Genomic DNA, 14,804 nt, shown 5'->3' with positions numbered 1-14,804 from the left:
AAGTTTATTTGATTTTATTTGCAGCGCTGTAATTCACAACATTCACCACAGGGGGGTGTTTAAGTTTAAACCTTACTTGATCAATAATATTCAGCAGTGTAATTCACAATAATGACTACAGGAGGGCATGTCGCATTTAAAATAAAATTGAGAGTGGTAAATTGATAATGTCATAGTTATCATTTTGATTAAAAGACCATACTTCTGTTTAGGTTTTAAATGGTCATTTATATATATATATATATTATAATGACAATGTCTTTATGTCGTGCCGAAATTCAAACTCATTCCTAAACCTTTCAGATGGAAACAAGGCTGGAAACCATTCAAATGTAAACGTCCAAACTTTAGAAAGCATGAAGCAATAATATAATCTAAAACTGAAAATTGGTAATAAAGCTTTTGTGCTTGTGCAGCAGAATATGTCACAGCGAGATTCGAACCCGTTTCCAAACGTCAGGCGGAAAACTAGCCTTTAGACGTCATCAATGACGTCGTTGCTCCAAAATGCAAAATGATACACCCCTTGATTTTGCCGGGAGTGAGGGGCTGTCCTTTTTAAATTATATTCGGATTTAGTGATCGTTTATAAATATGTTTAAAATTATTACACTTGATCAATAATATCCAGCAGTGTAATTCACAATAATGACCACAGGAGGGTGAAATACGTTTAAGTTTATAAGACTTGATCCAGCATTTATTTTAATCCAGCATTTATTTCAAATGTAATGTTTGAGTTGCATTTTGAAATGGGATCAGTTTGATGTTTAATTGTATTATATTGAATAGGTGATCTTAGTTCAATAAACAAAGTATCTTGACTTGTGTGTGTTGTATCCAAGCATTCGAAAAAGAGTTAAGAGTTTAGCAAAAACATACAATTTTGCAAATGGTTGTGAATTTTGTGTCTAAAGTTTTGAAAATTGACAGCAGTGTTTTGAAATTTTTAGCAAAACAATTGTAAAAAACTGTAAAAGACTATACTTCTGATTAGGTTTTACATGGCAATTTATTTTAATGTAAATGTATATTATAATGACAATGTCTTTAAGTTGTGCCGAGATTCGAACCCTCTCCTAAAGCATTCAGATGGAAACGAGGCTTTGGACGTCATCAATGATGAGCCGGATTTGTCATTAGTATTTATAATTTAGGTGGGCAGAATCGTCCAAACTTTAGAAAGCATGAAGCAATAATGTAAACTAAAACTGGAAATTGGGGAGTTCAAATGTTAATAAAGCTTTTGTGCAGCAGAATATGTCACAGCGAGATTCGAGCCCGTTCCCAAACGTCAGGCGGAAACTAGCCTTCAGGCGTCATTAATGACGTCTTTGCCCCAAAATGACACACCCTTTGATTTTGCCGGGAGTGAGAGACTGTCGCCTTTAAATTATATTCGGATTTAGTGATCGTTTATAATATAAAATAATAATCATTGATAATCACTGGCGAAAGAAAGAAGAGAATATTACAATATTCAAAAAGTAATTAAAGTTAAAACAATAACTAATAAACAGAACAGAAAAGGTCAGATTTACAAGACCACGACAAGGACATACAAGACTCAAATACATTATTCCTTTATGATTAAAGAGAATACAATAAGACATGTAAATGAAAGGCAAATGTAAGCTACAGCACATTATAATGAATTAAAATATCTAAGGATGAAAACTCACAGAACGTAGGCTGTCATTTAATTATTCTCAGGTGTTATTAGACTTGATTGGCAGCAGTGTAATTCACAATATGGACCACAGGAGGGCGAAATATGTTTAAGTTTATTAGACTTGATCAATAATATCCAGCAGTGTAATTCACAATTATGACCACAAGAGGGAACATCGCATTTAAAATACAATTGAGAGTGGTAAATTAATAATGTCATAGGTATTATTTTGAATAAAAGACTATACTTCTGTTTAGGTTTTACATGGTAATTTATTTTAATGTATATGTATATTATAATGACAATGTCTTTAAGTTGTGCCGAGATTCGAACCCTCTCCTAAAGCATTCCGATGGAAACGAGGCTTTGGACGTCATCAATGATGACCCGGATTTGTCATTAGTATTTATAATCTAGGTGGGCAGAAACGTCCAAACTTTAGAAAACATGAAGCAATAAAGTAAACCAAAACTGGAAATTGGGGAGTTCAAATAGTAATAAAGCTTTTGTGCAGCAGAATATGTCGAAGCGAGATTCGAACCCATTCATAAGCGTCAGGCGGAAACTAGCCTTTAGGCGTCATTAATGACGTCTTTGCTCCAAAATGACACACCCTTTGATTTTGCCGGGAGTGAGGGGCTGTCGTCTTTAAATTATATTCGGATTTAGTGATCGTTTATAATATAAAATAATAATCATTGATAATCACTAGCGAAAGAAAGAAGAGAATATTACAATATTCAAAAAGTAATTAAAGTTAAAACAATAACTAATAAAACAGAACAGAAAAGGTCAGATTTACAAGACCACGACAAGGACATACAAGACTCAAATACATTATTCCTTATGATTAAAGAGAATACAATAAGACATGTAAATGAAAGGCAAATGTAAGCTACAGCACATTATAATGAATTAAAATATCTAAGGATGAAAACTCAAAGAATGTAGGCTATCATTTAATTATTCTCAGGTGTTATTAGACTCGATTGGCAGCAGTGTAATTCACAATATGGACCACAGGAGGGCGAAATATGTTTAAGTTAGACTTGATCAATAATATCCAGCAGTGTTATTCACAATTATGACCACAAGAGGGCACATCGCATTTAAAATACAATTGAGAGTGGTAAATTAATAATGTCATAGGTATTATTTTGATTAAAAGACTATACTTCTGTTTAAGCTTTTAACTGTCATTTATTTTTTTAATGTATATGTATATTATAATGACAGTGTCTTTATGTTGTGCCGAGATTCGAACCCAGTCCTAAAGCATTCACATGGAAACGAGGCTTTGAACGTCATCAATGATGACCCTGAGTGTAACATCATTAGTATTTATAATTTAGGTGGACAGCAACGTCCAAACTTTAACATTAAGCATGAAGCAATAATGTAAACTAAAGCTGGAAATTGGGGAGTTCAAATGGTAATAAAGCTTTTGCGCAGCAGAGTATGTCTCAGCGAGATTCGAGCCCGTTTCTCAAACGTCAGGCAGAAACTAGCTTTTTTGACGTCATCAATGACGTCGTTGCTCCAAAATGACACACCCCTTGATTTTACCGGGAGTGAGGGGCTGTCCTTTTTAAATTATATTCGGATTTAGTGATCGTTTATAAATATGTTTAAGATTATTAGACTTGATCAATAATATCCAGCAGTGTAATTCACAATAATGACCACAGGAGGGTGACATATGTTTAAGTTTATAAGACTTGATCCAGCATTTATTTTAATCCAGCATTTATTTCAAATGTAATGTTTGAGTTGCATTTTGAAATGGGATCAGTTTGATGTTTAATTGTATTATATTGAATAGGTGATCTTAGTTCAATAAACAAAGTATCTTGACTTGTGTGTGTTGTATCCGAACATTTGAAAAAGAGTTAAGAGTTTAGCAGAAACATACAATTTTGCAAATGGTTGTGAATTTTGTGTCTAGAGTTTTGAAAATTGACAGCAGTGTTTTGAAATTTGTGGCAAAACTATTGTAAAAACTGTAAAAGACTATACTTCTGTTTAGGTTTTACATGGTCATTTATTTTAATATATGTATATTATAATGACAATGTGTTTATGTTGTGCCGAGATTCGAACCCATTCACAAACCATTCAAATGGAAACGAGGCTTTGGACGTCATCAATGATGACCCGGATAGGTCATTAGTATTTATAATTTAGGTGGACAGAAACGTCCAAACTTTAGAAAGCATGAAGCAATAATGTAAACTAAAGCTGGAAATTGGGGAGTTCAAATAGTAATAAAGCTTTTGTGCAGCAGAATATGTCGGAGCGAGATTCGAACCCATTCATAAGCGTCAGCCGGAAACTAGCCTTCAGGCGTCATTAATGACGTCTTTGCTCCAAAATGACACACCCTTTGATTTTGCCGGGAGTGAGAGACTGTCGTCTTTAAATTATATTCGGATTTAGTGATCGTTTATAATATAAAATAATAATCACTGGCGAAAGAAGGAAGAGAATATTACAATATTCAAAAAGTAATTAAAGTTAAAACAATAACTAGTAAAACAGAACAGAAAAGGTCAGATTTACAAGACCACGACAAGGACATTCAAGACTCAAATACATTATTTGTATATTAAATATATATAAAATATATTATTATGAGTGTAACATCATTAGTATTTATAATTTAGGTGGGCAGAAACGTCCAAACTTTAGAAAGCATGAAGCAATAATGTAAACTAAAACTGGAAATTGGGGAGTTCAAACGGTAATAAAGCTTTTGTGCTTGTGCAGCAGAATATGCGTAATAGCGTAATTCACAATAATGACCACAGGAGGGCAGAGCGCATTTAACTTTATTTTAAGTGCAAAGAAACATCATATCTGAATCAAATTATATGATATAATCACATAATCGACTATAAATTTACAGCAAGCAAATGTGACCTGTATTACGCTGTTTTATTTTAGCATGACTGAGTGTTACCATTGTGGAGAACAATACCTAAATCAGTATATTAGTTTGGTGCGTATGAGATTACGTTCTCAGCTGTGCATCATGAATGGTTCATGATTTATTAATCTACCACCTGAGGGTGTTTAAAACCGGTGATGGGTTGTAATGGGATAGATGTTGTAATCTTAAGAAAAGACTATTAGAAGATAATTGTTCTTACAGACTAGTTTTGCTTCTTCAAGTTTAATCTAACACGCTAAAAGCAATTAATATGTTTTAAGATATGCAAACAGAAGCACGATGGAGTTAAGCAGGGATGAACACCTCTGATATTAAAAATGTAGTTGAAGAATAATATTAATTTAAACATTTCTTTCTTTCTGTAAATTACAGCTTGTCAAATTGAGTGAATGTGAGCTGGATTTCTTGTGGTGACAAAGTGGATTTTGAGAAAGAATTAAAGATGCGTTTCATGGTTTTCCTTAAAATACATAGTCCTGGTATGAGTTTGTATTGTAAAAATATAGTGCAGAATTGTATAATTGAATATTAAAATGAGAGGCAACCCCATTAAAAATGAAAACAAATTAAAAAACAGAACAAATAAAAAAGTATTTGACTTTATCTGCGGTGTTGTAATTCACCACATTCACCACAAAAGAGTGAAATATAAATTCGTTAACAAAAATGAACACAGGAAGGCAAAATATGTTTAAATTTAAGACTTGATCAACAACATCCAGCAGTGTTATTCACAACAATGGCCACAGGAGGGCGAGTTTTATTTTTTTCATGACCGAGTGTTACCATTGTGGAGAAGTTTGGTAAATTGGTACACTTTTGTTAACATGTTCAGTTGTGTATCATGTACAGCTCATGGTTTGCAAATGTCTGTGAATTCGCCTTGCAAGTGGAAGATCCAGGTTTGAGAAAGAGCTGGGTTCTAGGTATAATTTCTGCTGTTTTCATTGGTTTGTACAAGGATAAAAAGCACAAACACATAAATAACGAAAGCTTATGTCACAGACTCGATAGCTTAGTTGTCTGTCAGTTTGCCTATCATGCAGAAGATCCAGGTATGTGAATGAGCTGAGTTCTAGAGTCACTTTTATCAGTTTTTGCTGGTTTGTACATCAATAAAAAGCACAAAAACCCAAATAACAATCTCATATGCAACACTCTCAATAGCTCAGTGGTCTGCGAGTTTGCCCATCATGCAGAAGGTCTGGGTTTGAGAAATGTCTGGGTTCTAGGTTGTTTCAACTATTTTCATTGGTTTGTACATCGATAAAAAGCACAAAACACCTAAAAACCATACCTAAGCACAAGCACACCAGTGGCTCAACAGTCTGCATGACAGCACATGATCCAGGTGGTCAAGGTTCGTCCCCAAGTTTAAACTGAATTTAAGTATTTCTTCTGTCTTTACCTGGAATAGAAAACATAAAATTCCCAAACATGTGAGATAAGCATATGCTTACCTGTAGCTCAGTGGTCTGCACGTTAGGTGATGATCCAGAAGTTCCTGGTTTGAGACCTACTTTAGATGATAGTTGAACAGTTCTTCTTGCTGTAGAAAAAAAGATAAAATAACCAAAATTCTCTCCTCGCTGAGTGGAGCGGTGGCTCAGTGCTCTGCATATCAACCCATAATCTGGAAGTTCTAGGTTTGAGACCCACTTTAGCGGATTTTTAAACTCTTCCACTGCCTTCAACTGCACAGAAAAAGGAGAAGATGAAATAACCAAAAATGTCTGAAATACAAGAGTCCAGCAGTGGCTTAGTGGTCTGTGCCTGTCAAGCCATGATCGGGAAGTTGCAGGTTTGAGGCCCTCTTTGGCCAAATTAGAGCAGTTCTTCTGGCTTTACCTGCAAGAAAAAAAGATAAAATGAACAATAATCTTTACTGAGTATGAGCAGAGCAGTGGCCTGGTGGTCAGTGCACATCAGGGCATAATCAGGAAGTTGCAGGTTTGAGGCCCTCTTTGGCCGAATTAGAGCAGTTTGTCTGGCTTTACCTGCAAGAAAAAAGATAAAATGACCCAAAATCATTAACAAGCATGAGCAGAGCTGTGGCTTAGTGGTAAGCACACGTCAGGCCATGATTGGGAAGTTGCAGGTTTGAGGCCCCACTTTAGCCGAATTTGAGCACTTCAACTGGCTTTACCTGCAAGAGAAAAGATAAAATGATCCAAAATCATTAATAAGCATGAGCAGAGCTGTGGCTTGGTGGTAAGTGCACGTCAGGGCATGATTGGGAAGTTGCAGGTTCGAGGCCCTCTTTAGCCGAATTCGAGCGCTTCAACTGGCTTTACCTGCAAGAAAAAAGATAAAATGACCCAAAATCATTAATAAGCGTGAGCAGAGCAGTGGCTTGGTGGTAAGTGCACATCAGGGTGTGATTGGGAAGTTGCAGGTTCGAGGCCCTCTTTAGCCGAACAAGAGCTCTTCAACTGGCTTTACCTGCAAGAGAAAAGATAAAATGACCCAAAATCATTAGTAAGTATGAGCAGAGCAGTGGCTTGGTGGTAAGGGCACATCGGGCCATGATTGGGAAGTTGCAGGTTCGAGGCCCTCTTTAGCCGAACAAGAGCTCTTCAACTGGCTTTACCTGCAAGAGAAAAGATAAAATGACCCAAAATCATTAATAAGTATGAGCAGAGCGGTGGCTTGGTGGTAAGTGCAAGTCAAGGCATGATTGGGAGGTTGCAGGTTCGAGGCCCTCTTTAGCCGAATTTGAGCGCTTCAACTGGCTTTACCTGCAAGAGAAAAGATAAAATGACCCAAAATCATTAACAAGTGTGAGCAGAGCAGTGGCTTGGTGGTAAGTGCACGTCAGGGTGTGATTGGGAAGTTGCAGGTTCGAGGCCCTCTTTAGCCGAACAAGAGCTCTTCAACTGGCTTTACCTGCAAGAGAAAAGTTAAAATGACCCAAAACCATCAATAAGTATGAGCAGAGTGGTGGCTTGGTGGTAAGTTCACGTCAGGGCATGATTGGGAAGTTGCAGGTTCGAGGCCCTCTTTAGCCCAATTCGAGCGCTTCAACTGGCTTTACCTGCAAGAGAAAAGATAAAATGACCCAAAATCATTAATAAGTGTGAGCAGAGCAGTGGCTTGGTGGTAAGTGCACGTCAGGGCATGATTGGGAAGTTGCAGGTTCGAGGCCCTCTTTAGCCGAATTCGAGCGCTTCAACTGGCTTTACCTGCAAGAGAAAAGATAAAATGACCGGACAGTCTATAGTAAGTAAGAACGTGCCGGTAGCACAGTGGTAGTGCACCAGCTCCCTAAGCAGGAGAGCGTGGGCTCAATCCCCACCCCGGCATGGAAAGCATGGTTGCATGACGGTCAGGTCGCCGTGGGCTGTGACAGGCTGTGCCTCGGCAAGCGGATCAGAATGTGGCGACAGAGACATGAAGGCAGGACACGAAGGGGCGGAGTACGATTCCAGAACGCTCCCCCTGGGGACTTTCGTAACAATAATCAGCAGCGGTTATGCGGAAGGAGACAAAATTTTGGAAAATTACTTGTAAAATATTCCAGACTAAGTGCCCATGGGAGGGGCTTATTCAAATCAACCAATCAGAGAAGAGTATAAGTAAGAGAAGGAGGGGCTAAGTCAAAAGAGCCTATTATAAGGCACTAATTAACTATCTAAGCCAATCAACTAGAGAGGAGGAGGGACTAATTTTTCCAAAAAATTCTCAACTGGATCAGAAAGGGACCAGGTTCTCAAAAAAACCCTAAAAAAAAAAATTCTAGCTAAAAATTTTATATATTTTTTTAAAAAACAGCAGGCAGCCCCTACCCTGAAAAAAAATCCAGCTAAAAAATATATATAAAAAAAAAAAATAATAATAAAACAGCAGCCAGCCCCTACCCTGAAAAAAAATTCCTGCTAAAAATTAAAAAAAAAAAAAAAAAATCCAGCTAAAAAAAAAAAAAAAAAACTGCTAGCCAACCGCTAAATAATAATAATAAATAAAAATAAATTTTAAAATGGCCTAAAAAAAAAAAAAAAAAAAAAAAAAAAAAAAAAAAAAAAAACATCATAGCCAGTTCAGCCCCAATCGGTGGTTCAGCAGGATACCATTCTGTACTTTTCAGCCTCCAACCTAGCTTCAGCTCAGGACCTTCAGGATGCTTTCAGATGTGGACACTGTTGAAATAAACTGACAGATTAGGTGGTTTGGTTTTAGATCAGCAATGATGACACTAATCTTATTTTGACAAATTAAATCTAAACTCATTCACAAACAGTCAGTGTAAAGAAAGAGAACCCATTTTCAAGTTATTTCAGAGAGAAGAGTTCAGCTTCAAATCATGAAGAGCACAAAGAGATCACATTTAACCTTTTATTTTGCACAAACAAATACACACTTGGCAGATTTATACTACACATAGAACAACATTTCAACCACTCCAGGAGCCCTCAAACACTACATATTTTGCATGTCTTAATTACAACTGATGTCATTCACCTCATTTAAAAGAGACTACAAGACCTTAAAATGACATGCAAAATGAAGTGCTAGTAAAGGCTCTGTGAAGATGGTTGAAAAGCACAGATTAACCAAAGAATCGGTCCAAGCTGATAGTCATCAGATTGATACAGGAGCAGCAGATAGAGGCGGCTCGGGATTAAAGGACAAGGGTGAATAAAAGTCAGCTGATAGGACAGATGAAGGACTCCATGCCAGCTTCACTCCGGTTTCTCCCACAGCTCAGATCCAGAGACCTAATTAAAAAAAAAGAAACTATAGTTAACATACAAATAGATGGGGCAAACAATGCATTTAAACAAATCTCAAGTAACTGGACAGTGACATATTGTACTTACACTAAATGTTAAAGTAGAAGTGATGCTAAAATACCCAAGACTTAGGTTTCACTTTTATAGAGTTAAATTAACTTATCCATCTCTCTAATGGTTAGTTAGGACTGCATGGACATGTTAACGTAACATGTCAAAAGATACAAGTCACTAATACTGTTAAATCTGTAAGGTTTCTCATGGTGTTGTACTACTAAAAACCATGAGAACTTATTTATCCAGGAAGACAAAATAAGCCCTTAAAATGTGCTACAAATCTAAAATCAATTGCTCGTTTCGGTCTTAACTTATAACATATAGGAAGAAGATTTGGAAGTACTGGTGATTTTTAGTTAGGTTTCTCATGTCGTTGAACTATTAAAAAAACATGAGAATGTCCACAGCATTTTTCTGTAGTAGGATAATAATATATGTACTTGAATTCATCAAAACCAATCACTTGTTTGTTTCCGTTTTAAAAACCATAACTTAAAACGTCCTAAATCCAAACACATCTTACCTCTTGCCCATGTCTTCAAGCAAGACGCTAGCCTGCCTGTGGCATTTAATCCCTTGCAGGTGTCCCCATTAATCACATTGTCAGCCAATAGCATTACAGCTTGCCAATTATGCCCACCCCACACTAGAAACAAGCTGCGTTGATTAGTTAGCGGAAATTTCCACTCTCGTATACGAGTTTGTCACGTCGTTGTCGGAAACAATTAAATGTAACATCTTGGTCCACAACCATATAAACATTTACTTGCATTTTCAATACATTTATTCACTATATTATACCCAAAATATGGCTAAAATAAATGCTCATATATGCACATATACTGATTTAATAATAAAATAACCTGACGTAGCTATTTGGCAATTAAAAAGAACTGCAGAACTGCTAAGTATGAAAATCATAATTATTAATAGTAGTAAGGATTGCACATTTATACATTCGCAGTTGCAAGAAAGTCCACATGTGACCAGCAATTTATGTATTCATTACTCTGGCTTTTTTTTCTGAATTATGCAATTTTATTCTGCATCAGCTGTATAATAAACTAAAACAAAGCTGTGTACACGCATCATTGCATGTTAATCATATAGAAAATATATCATTGAAAAAGATATTTCTACAAACAGATATCACACACATCATTGCATGTTAATCACATAGAAAAAGATTTGATCTAGAATCAACGTGACGTTTACAGAATGAATGTCATGACCGCTATTATAGTGCAACTTATAACCTAAACTTCAGTTTCAGGCATCCCTTATAAACTTTATTTTTTAATTTCAGTATGGTCTATTGATCATACCGGAAGGATTGCTATTTCAGGGTGTCTGCTAGGTCTTAAATTCACTGAAATATTATGCTGTAGGTCTTAAATCATTTTAAACAGGTTTACATTTTTTCGGGCTGCCAAAACATTTTTTTTATTTAAGTTTTTTATTGCAAAGACATACAATTTACAACAGCTGTAGACCTTTTTTACAGCAATTTCTTCAAATCCTAGTCAGGGAAAGAACACTAAAAACAAGTACAGAATTCCTCTTGACAATAACAGAGCACACATATCACTTTACATGATCTTCTATAAATAAAAAAACTATTTACAGAAGTTAATAGACAGAATGAGGAATAGACAGCATTTATAAACATAAACTGTAAATAAAACATATATAAAAACATTTGCTGGATAAATTGGTGGTTCATTCCACTGTGGCAAACCCAGATTAATAAAGGGATTAAGCCGAAAACAAAATGAATGAATGAATGAAGTTTAAACTAAAGCAGATTGTGTTAACCGGTGTCCTGACTTTTTATCCTATACCCATCAGTTTGTGCTACCGACACTGTATTTGAATGGTTCTGAGGTTGGGGATTAGGTAGATTAGGGGAATATTAAAGCTTCATATCACTCTACTCAACTAAAATTTACACTGGTAACAAAATTTGACGGGTAGCATATTGTGTCATCAAGATGTATTACCTACTTTTTGAATGGGAGGTACAATCTGACAAGATAGGCCAAATCGACAGAAGACTGGATCTCACATTTTCCACAACTGAGTTGACATGTGAACGCCTGTATTGTGAATTTGTAGTGTGAATATTTTAGCTGTTGGTGATTCCAACAAAAATTCAAGCATCTTGAAGGACCGGAGCTGATGGGTTATTGATGGCTAAAATATGCTGAAGAGGATCCTGGGGAACCACTATGTTGGACTGAGCTGAAGCGGCCGGCTATTTATTTTTATAACTCCAACATAGCCTGTTCTTTTTTGTTGTAGTTGTTCATTTTTTTCCTCCAGAGTTTTTATTTCTTTAATGCTTAAAAACTTTATTTCTATCTGTACTTTTACATTTTATTTAGTAAAATTAATTTCACTTGATCATTTTTGTGCTGTATTCTTGTGACATTTGTGTACGTTGTAATGACGGGCAAAAATGGCAGACCCTAATGTGTAGGTTAGTTGGTTTTTGAGGGTGAGGAAGTAATTTGTTCAAAAGTAAAAGAGCAATTGTCAGTCATTTTCAAAATCATCTTTGTGTCTTTGCCATCAAAATTATTTAGTTTAATAGGATAAAGTAAATAATAAAAGGTTATATTGACATTTTCGGCAACAATTCTCTTCATTCTCATCTCATAATCTAGTTTTTATCTTGCAGATTATATCTCACAAGAGTTTATAACTGTGTGAAAGTGATAGACATGAAGATGAACAAAGTCAGAATTAATACATGTGATTTTTTTTTGTTTGACAAAATTACAGTTCACTATATATATATATATATGTTTTTGTTTTTTTGGTTTTCTTTAGTTTTTGTACTCAGAATTGCAGAAAACATTTTAGAAAATCAGGTTTAGAATTGGAAGTTTCCTTTGGCTTCAAATTATTATTATTCTTTTTTCAATCATTACTGTTTATAATTTAGATTTTTTTGTTCTGAGAGACAGTGAGACTTTTAAAGAATAGTCAAAATTATGAAGTTTATATCCCACAATAGCTGTGTGTATACAGTATATAAATATTTTTCTATATTTACTTACTCCCAGGGCCATTTAAATCCAAGTTGATATTTAGCCACACCATATTGGTGTTTTGTAATATCACATTTTTTACTAGGTGGGTCCAACACTTAACCCCCTGGAGAACCAGGACATACACGGACAATTTAACTTACCCAAACCCATACGAACACGGAAGGAACATGCAAACTCCACAGAGAAATGCCAACTGATCCAGCTGGGGCTTAAACCAGCAACCTTCTTGCTGAGAGGTGACAATGCTGGCCACTGCGCCACCATGCCGCTATATAATTTTTACTATTCTTCAAGTCTCACTGTCTCTCAGAACAAGAATTCCAAGAACTGCAAAAAAAAAAGAATTATAAACAATAAGGATTGAAAAAAATCTAATATTGCAGCCAAAGGAAACATTTTTTAAATGTTTTTTTGCAATTCCGAGTACAAAAACTACACAAAACCAAAAGTTGTAAAATATACACAGACACTATATATATATATAATATGACCACAATGAAGTCATTAAATCAAAAATTAAAAATAATTAAAATAATAATTAAAACAATAATTAAAAATTTAATAAAAAACAATAATTAAAAATTAAATTTTAAAATTTTTCAGGACAATCACTTTGTAATATATAAATATATATAAACATGTGTATGAGCATTTCTTTGAAGCATACTTTCAGTTTGACAAACAGTGAAATTTGCACGGTGAATTTCTCACTGAAAATACTTTGTTCTATTTTAACTTTACTGTCATTGAAGCATTTAAATGCAACAAGCTCGTTAATGACAGAGGTAATTTCCAATAAGAGCGTTTTGTTTCTCAAGTGGGAAGGGCTAATTTACAAGCTGTAATGCTATTGGCTGACAATGTGACTATAGCCGACACCTGCAGGGTATTTAATGCCAAAGACATGCGGGCACGCGTCTTTAGTCAAGACATGGATGCCAGGTTAGATGTTACATGTTAAGTTAAAATAAAATTGTAACAAGACTGAAACAAACAAGTGTTTCATTGTAACGTGAGTATCATGTGTACGTTGTACTCTTGAGAAAATTTTGCTTTTCACCAATACAATACAGTGAGAAACATTACAAACAACCACCATTATGTTTCAGTTGTTTCTAGTGTGTCTGCAAATGCAATATAGTACAGTTGGTTTAAATAAAACCACAATTCTGATTACAATCACAATTAGTTTAATTAAATCCTATTTTAGTTGTCCATTTCTATTTAGGATTTAAGTCAATATTAACTAAATGAGAACTTGCATTTGGATCTACTTTGAAAATTTCAGCACATGTCTTTGCATCACAGAATTGCAGTTTGTTACAGTTTGACTTGAAAAGGCATGGCTCACTTACTGATGTTCACTGCAGAAATGGTGAATGCGTTTCTGAGAGTCTGACTACTGTCTTTTTAATCAGATATCTGGATCAAAGCTGCAGGAGAACCAATGTGATTCTGGCATGGAGTGCTTCTACAGCTGACCTTTATTGACGACTTATTCCTGAACGTCTGCTGATTTTGAATTCATCTGATAATGGTGTAAGCTTAGACTGATTCTTTGGTTTAAACCTGTGGTTCTCAATGTATTCATGGAGCCACTGTTAATACTAAACATTTTGCAAGTCTCTTAAAGCCTTATAGTCTTCTAATGAGGGTGTGATGGCCATCTGTGTGTATTTCTTTTGCAAAATGTGTAGTGTTTGAGGCATCATGGAGTGTGGTTAAAATAAGTTTGTTTTGAATGCATAATGTGCCCAGTCTGTATATTAGTGCAAAATAAAAATGTTTTTGTGCGGTTCATGATTTTCAACTAAAGTATAACTTTAAAAAAAGTGCTACTAGCGATGGTGTCAAACTCTAGGTCTGCAGCTCTGCACAGTTAGCTTTAACCACCTCCAACTCACCTGCTTAATAATCTGTAGTAGTTTTGAACTCCTTGATTAGCTGGATCAGCTGTGTTTGATTAGGGTTGGAGCACAGCTGCAGCCCTCCAGCAAGCGAGTTGGAGACCCATAGTTTATGGGTAACTTATCCACAGATTTGCACTGTTTCTGGTTAAGAATTTAGTTTATCAGGATATAAACTAGTTTCTGTCATTGCTGAGCTAAAAACAAACTCTTTTTTTTTTTTTTTTTTTTTTTTTTATGCAAAAATGTTAGTGACTGATCATTTAGCAAGGCGTATTTTAGCTGCTCATGTGGTTTTTCCACAGTCTGGCTGGTTCAAGCATCTTAAAGGTCCTGAGCTGATTCTTTGGTTTAAGGGGAAAAGTATTTTTATGCCTTTTTTTTTTTTTGATGATCAAGTTTTTCCCCCTAGTGTTATTAGCCCTTTTCACT

The sequence above is a fragment of the Danio aesculapii genome, chromosome 4 (assembly GCF_903798145.1).
Source record: "Danio aesculapii chromosome 4, fDanAes4.1, whole genome shotgun sequence".
In the NCBI taxonomy this organism is placed as follows: Eukaryota; Metazoa; Chordata; class Actinopteri; order Cypriniformes; family Danionidae; genus Danio; species Danio aesculapii.
This window is presented reverse-complemented; position numbering follows the sequence as displayed.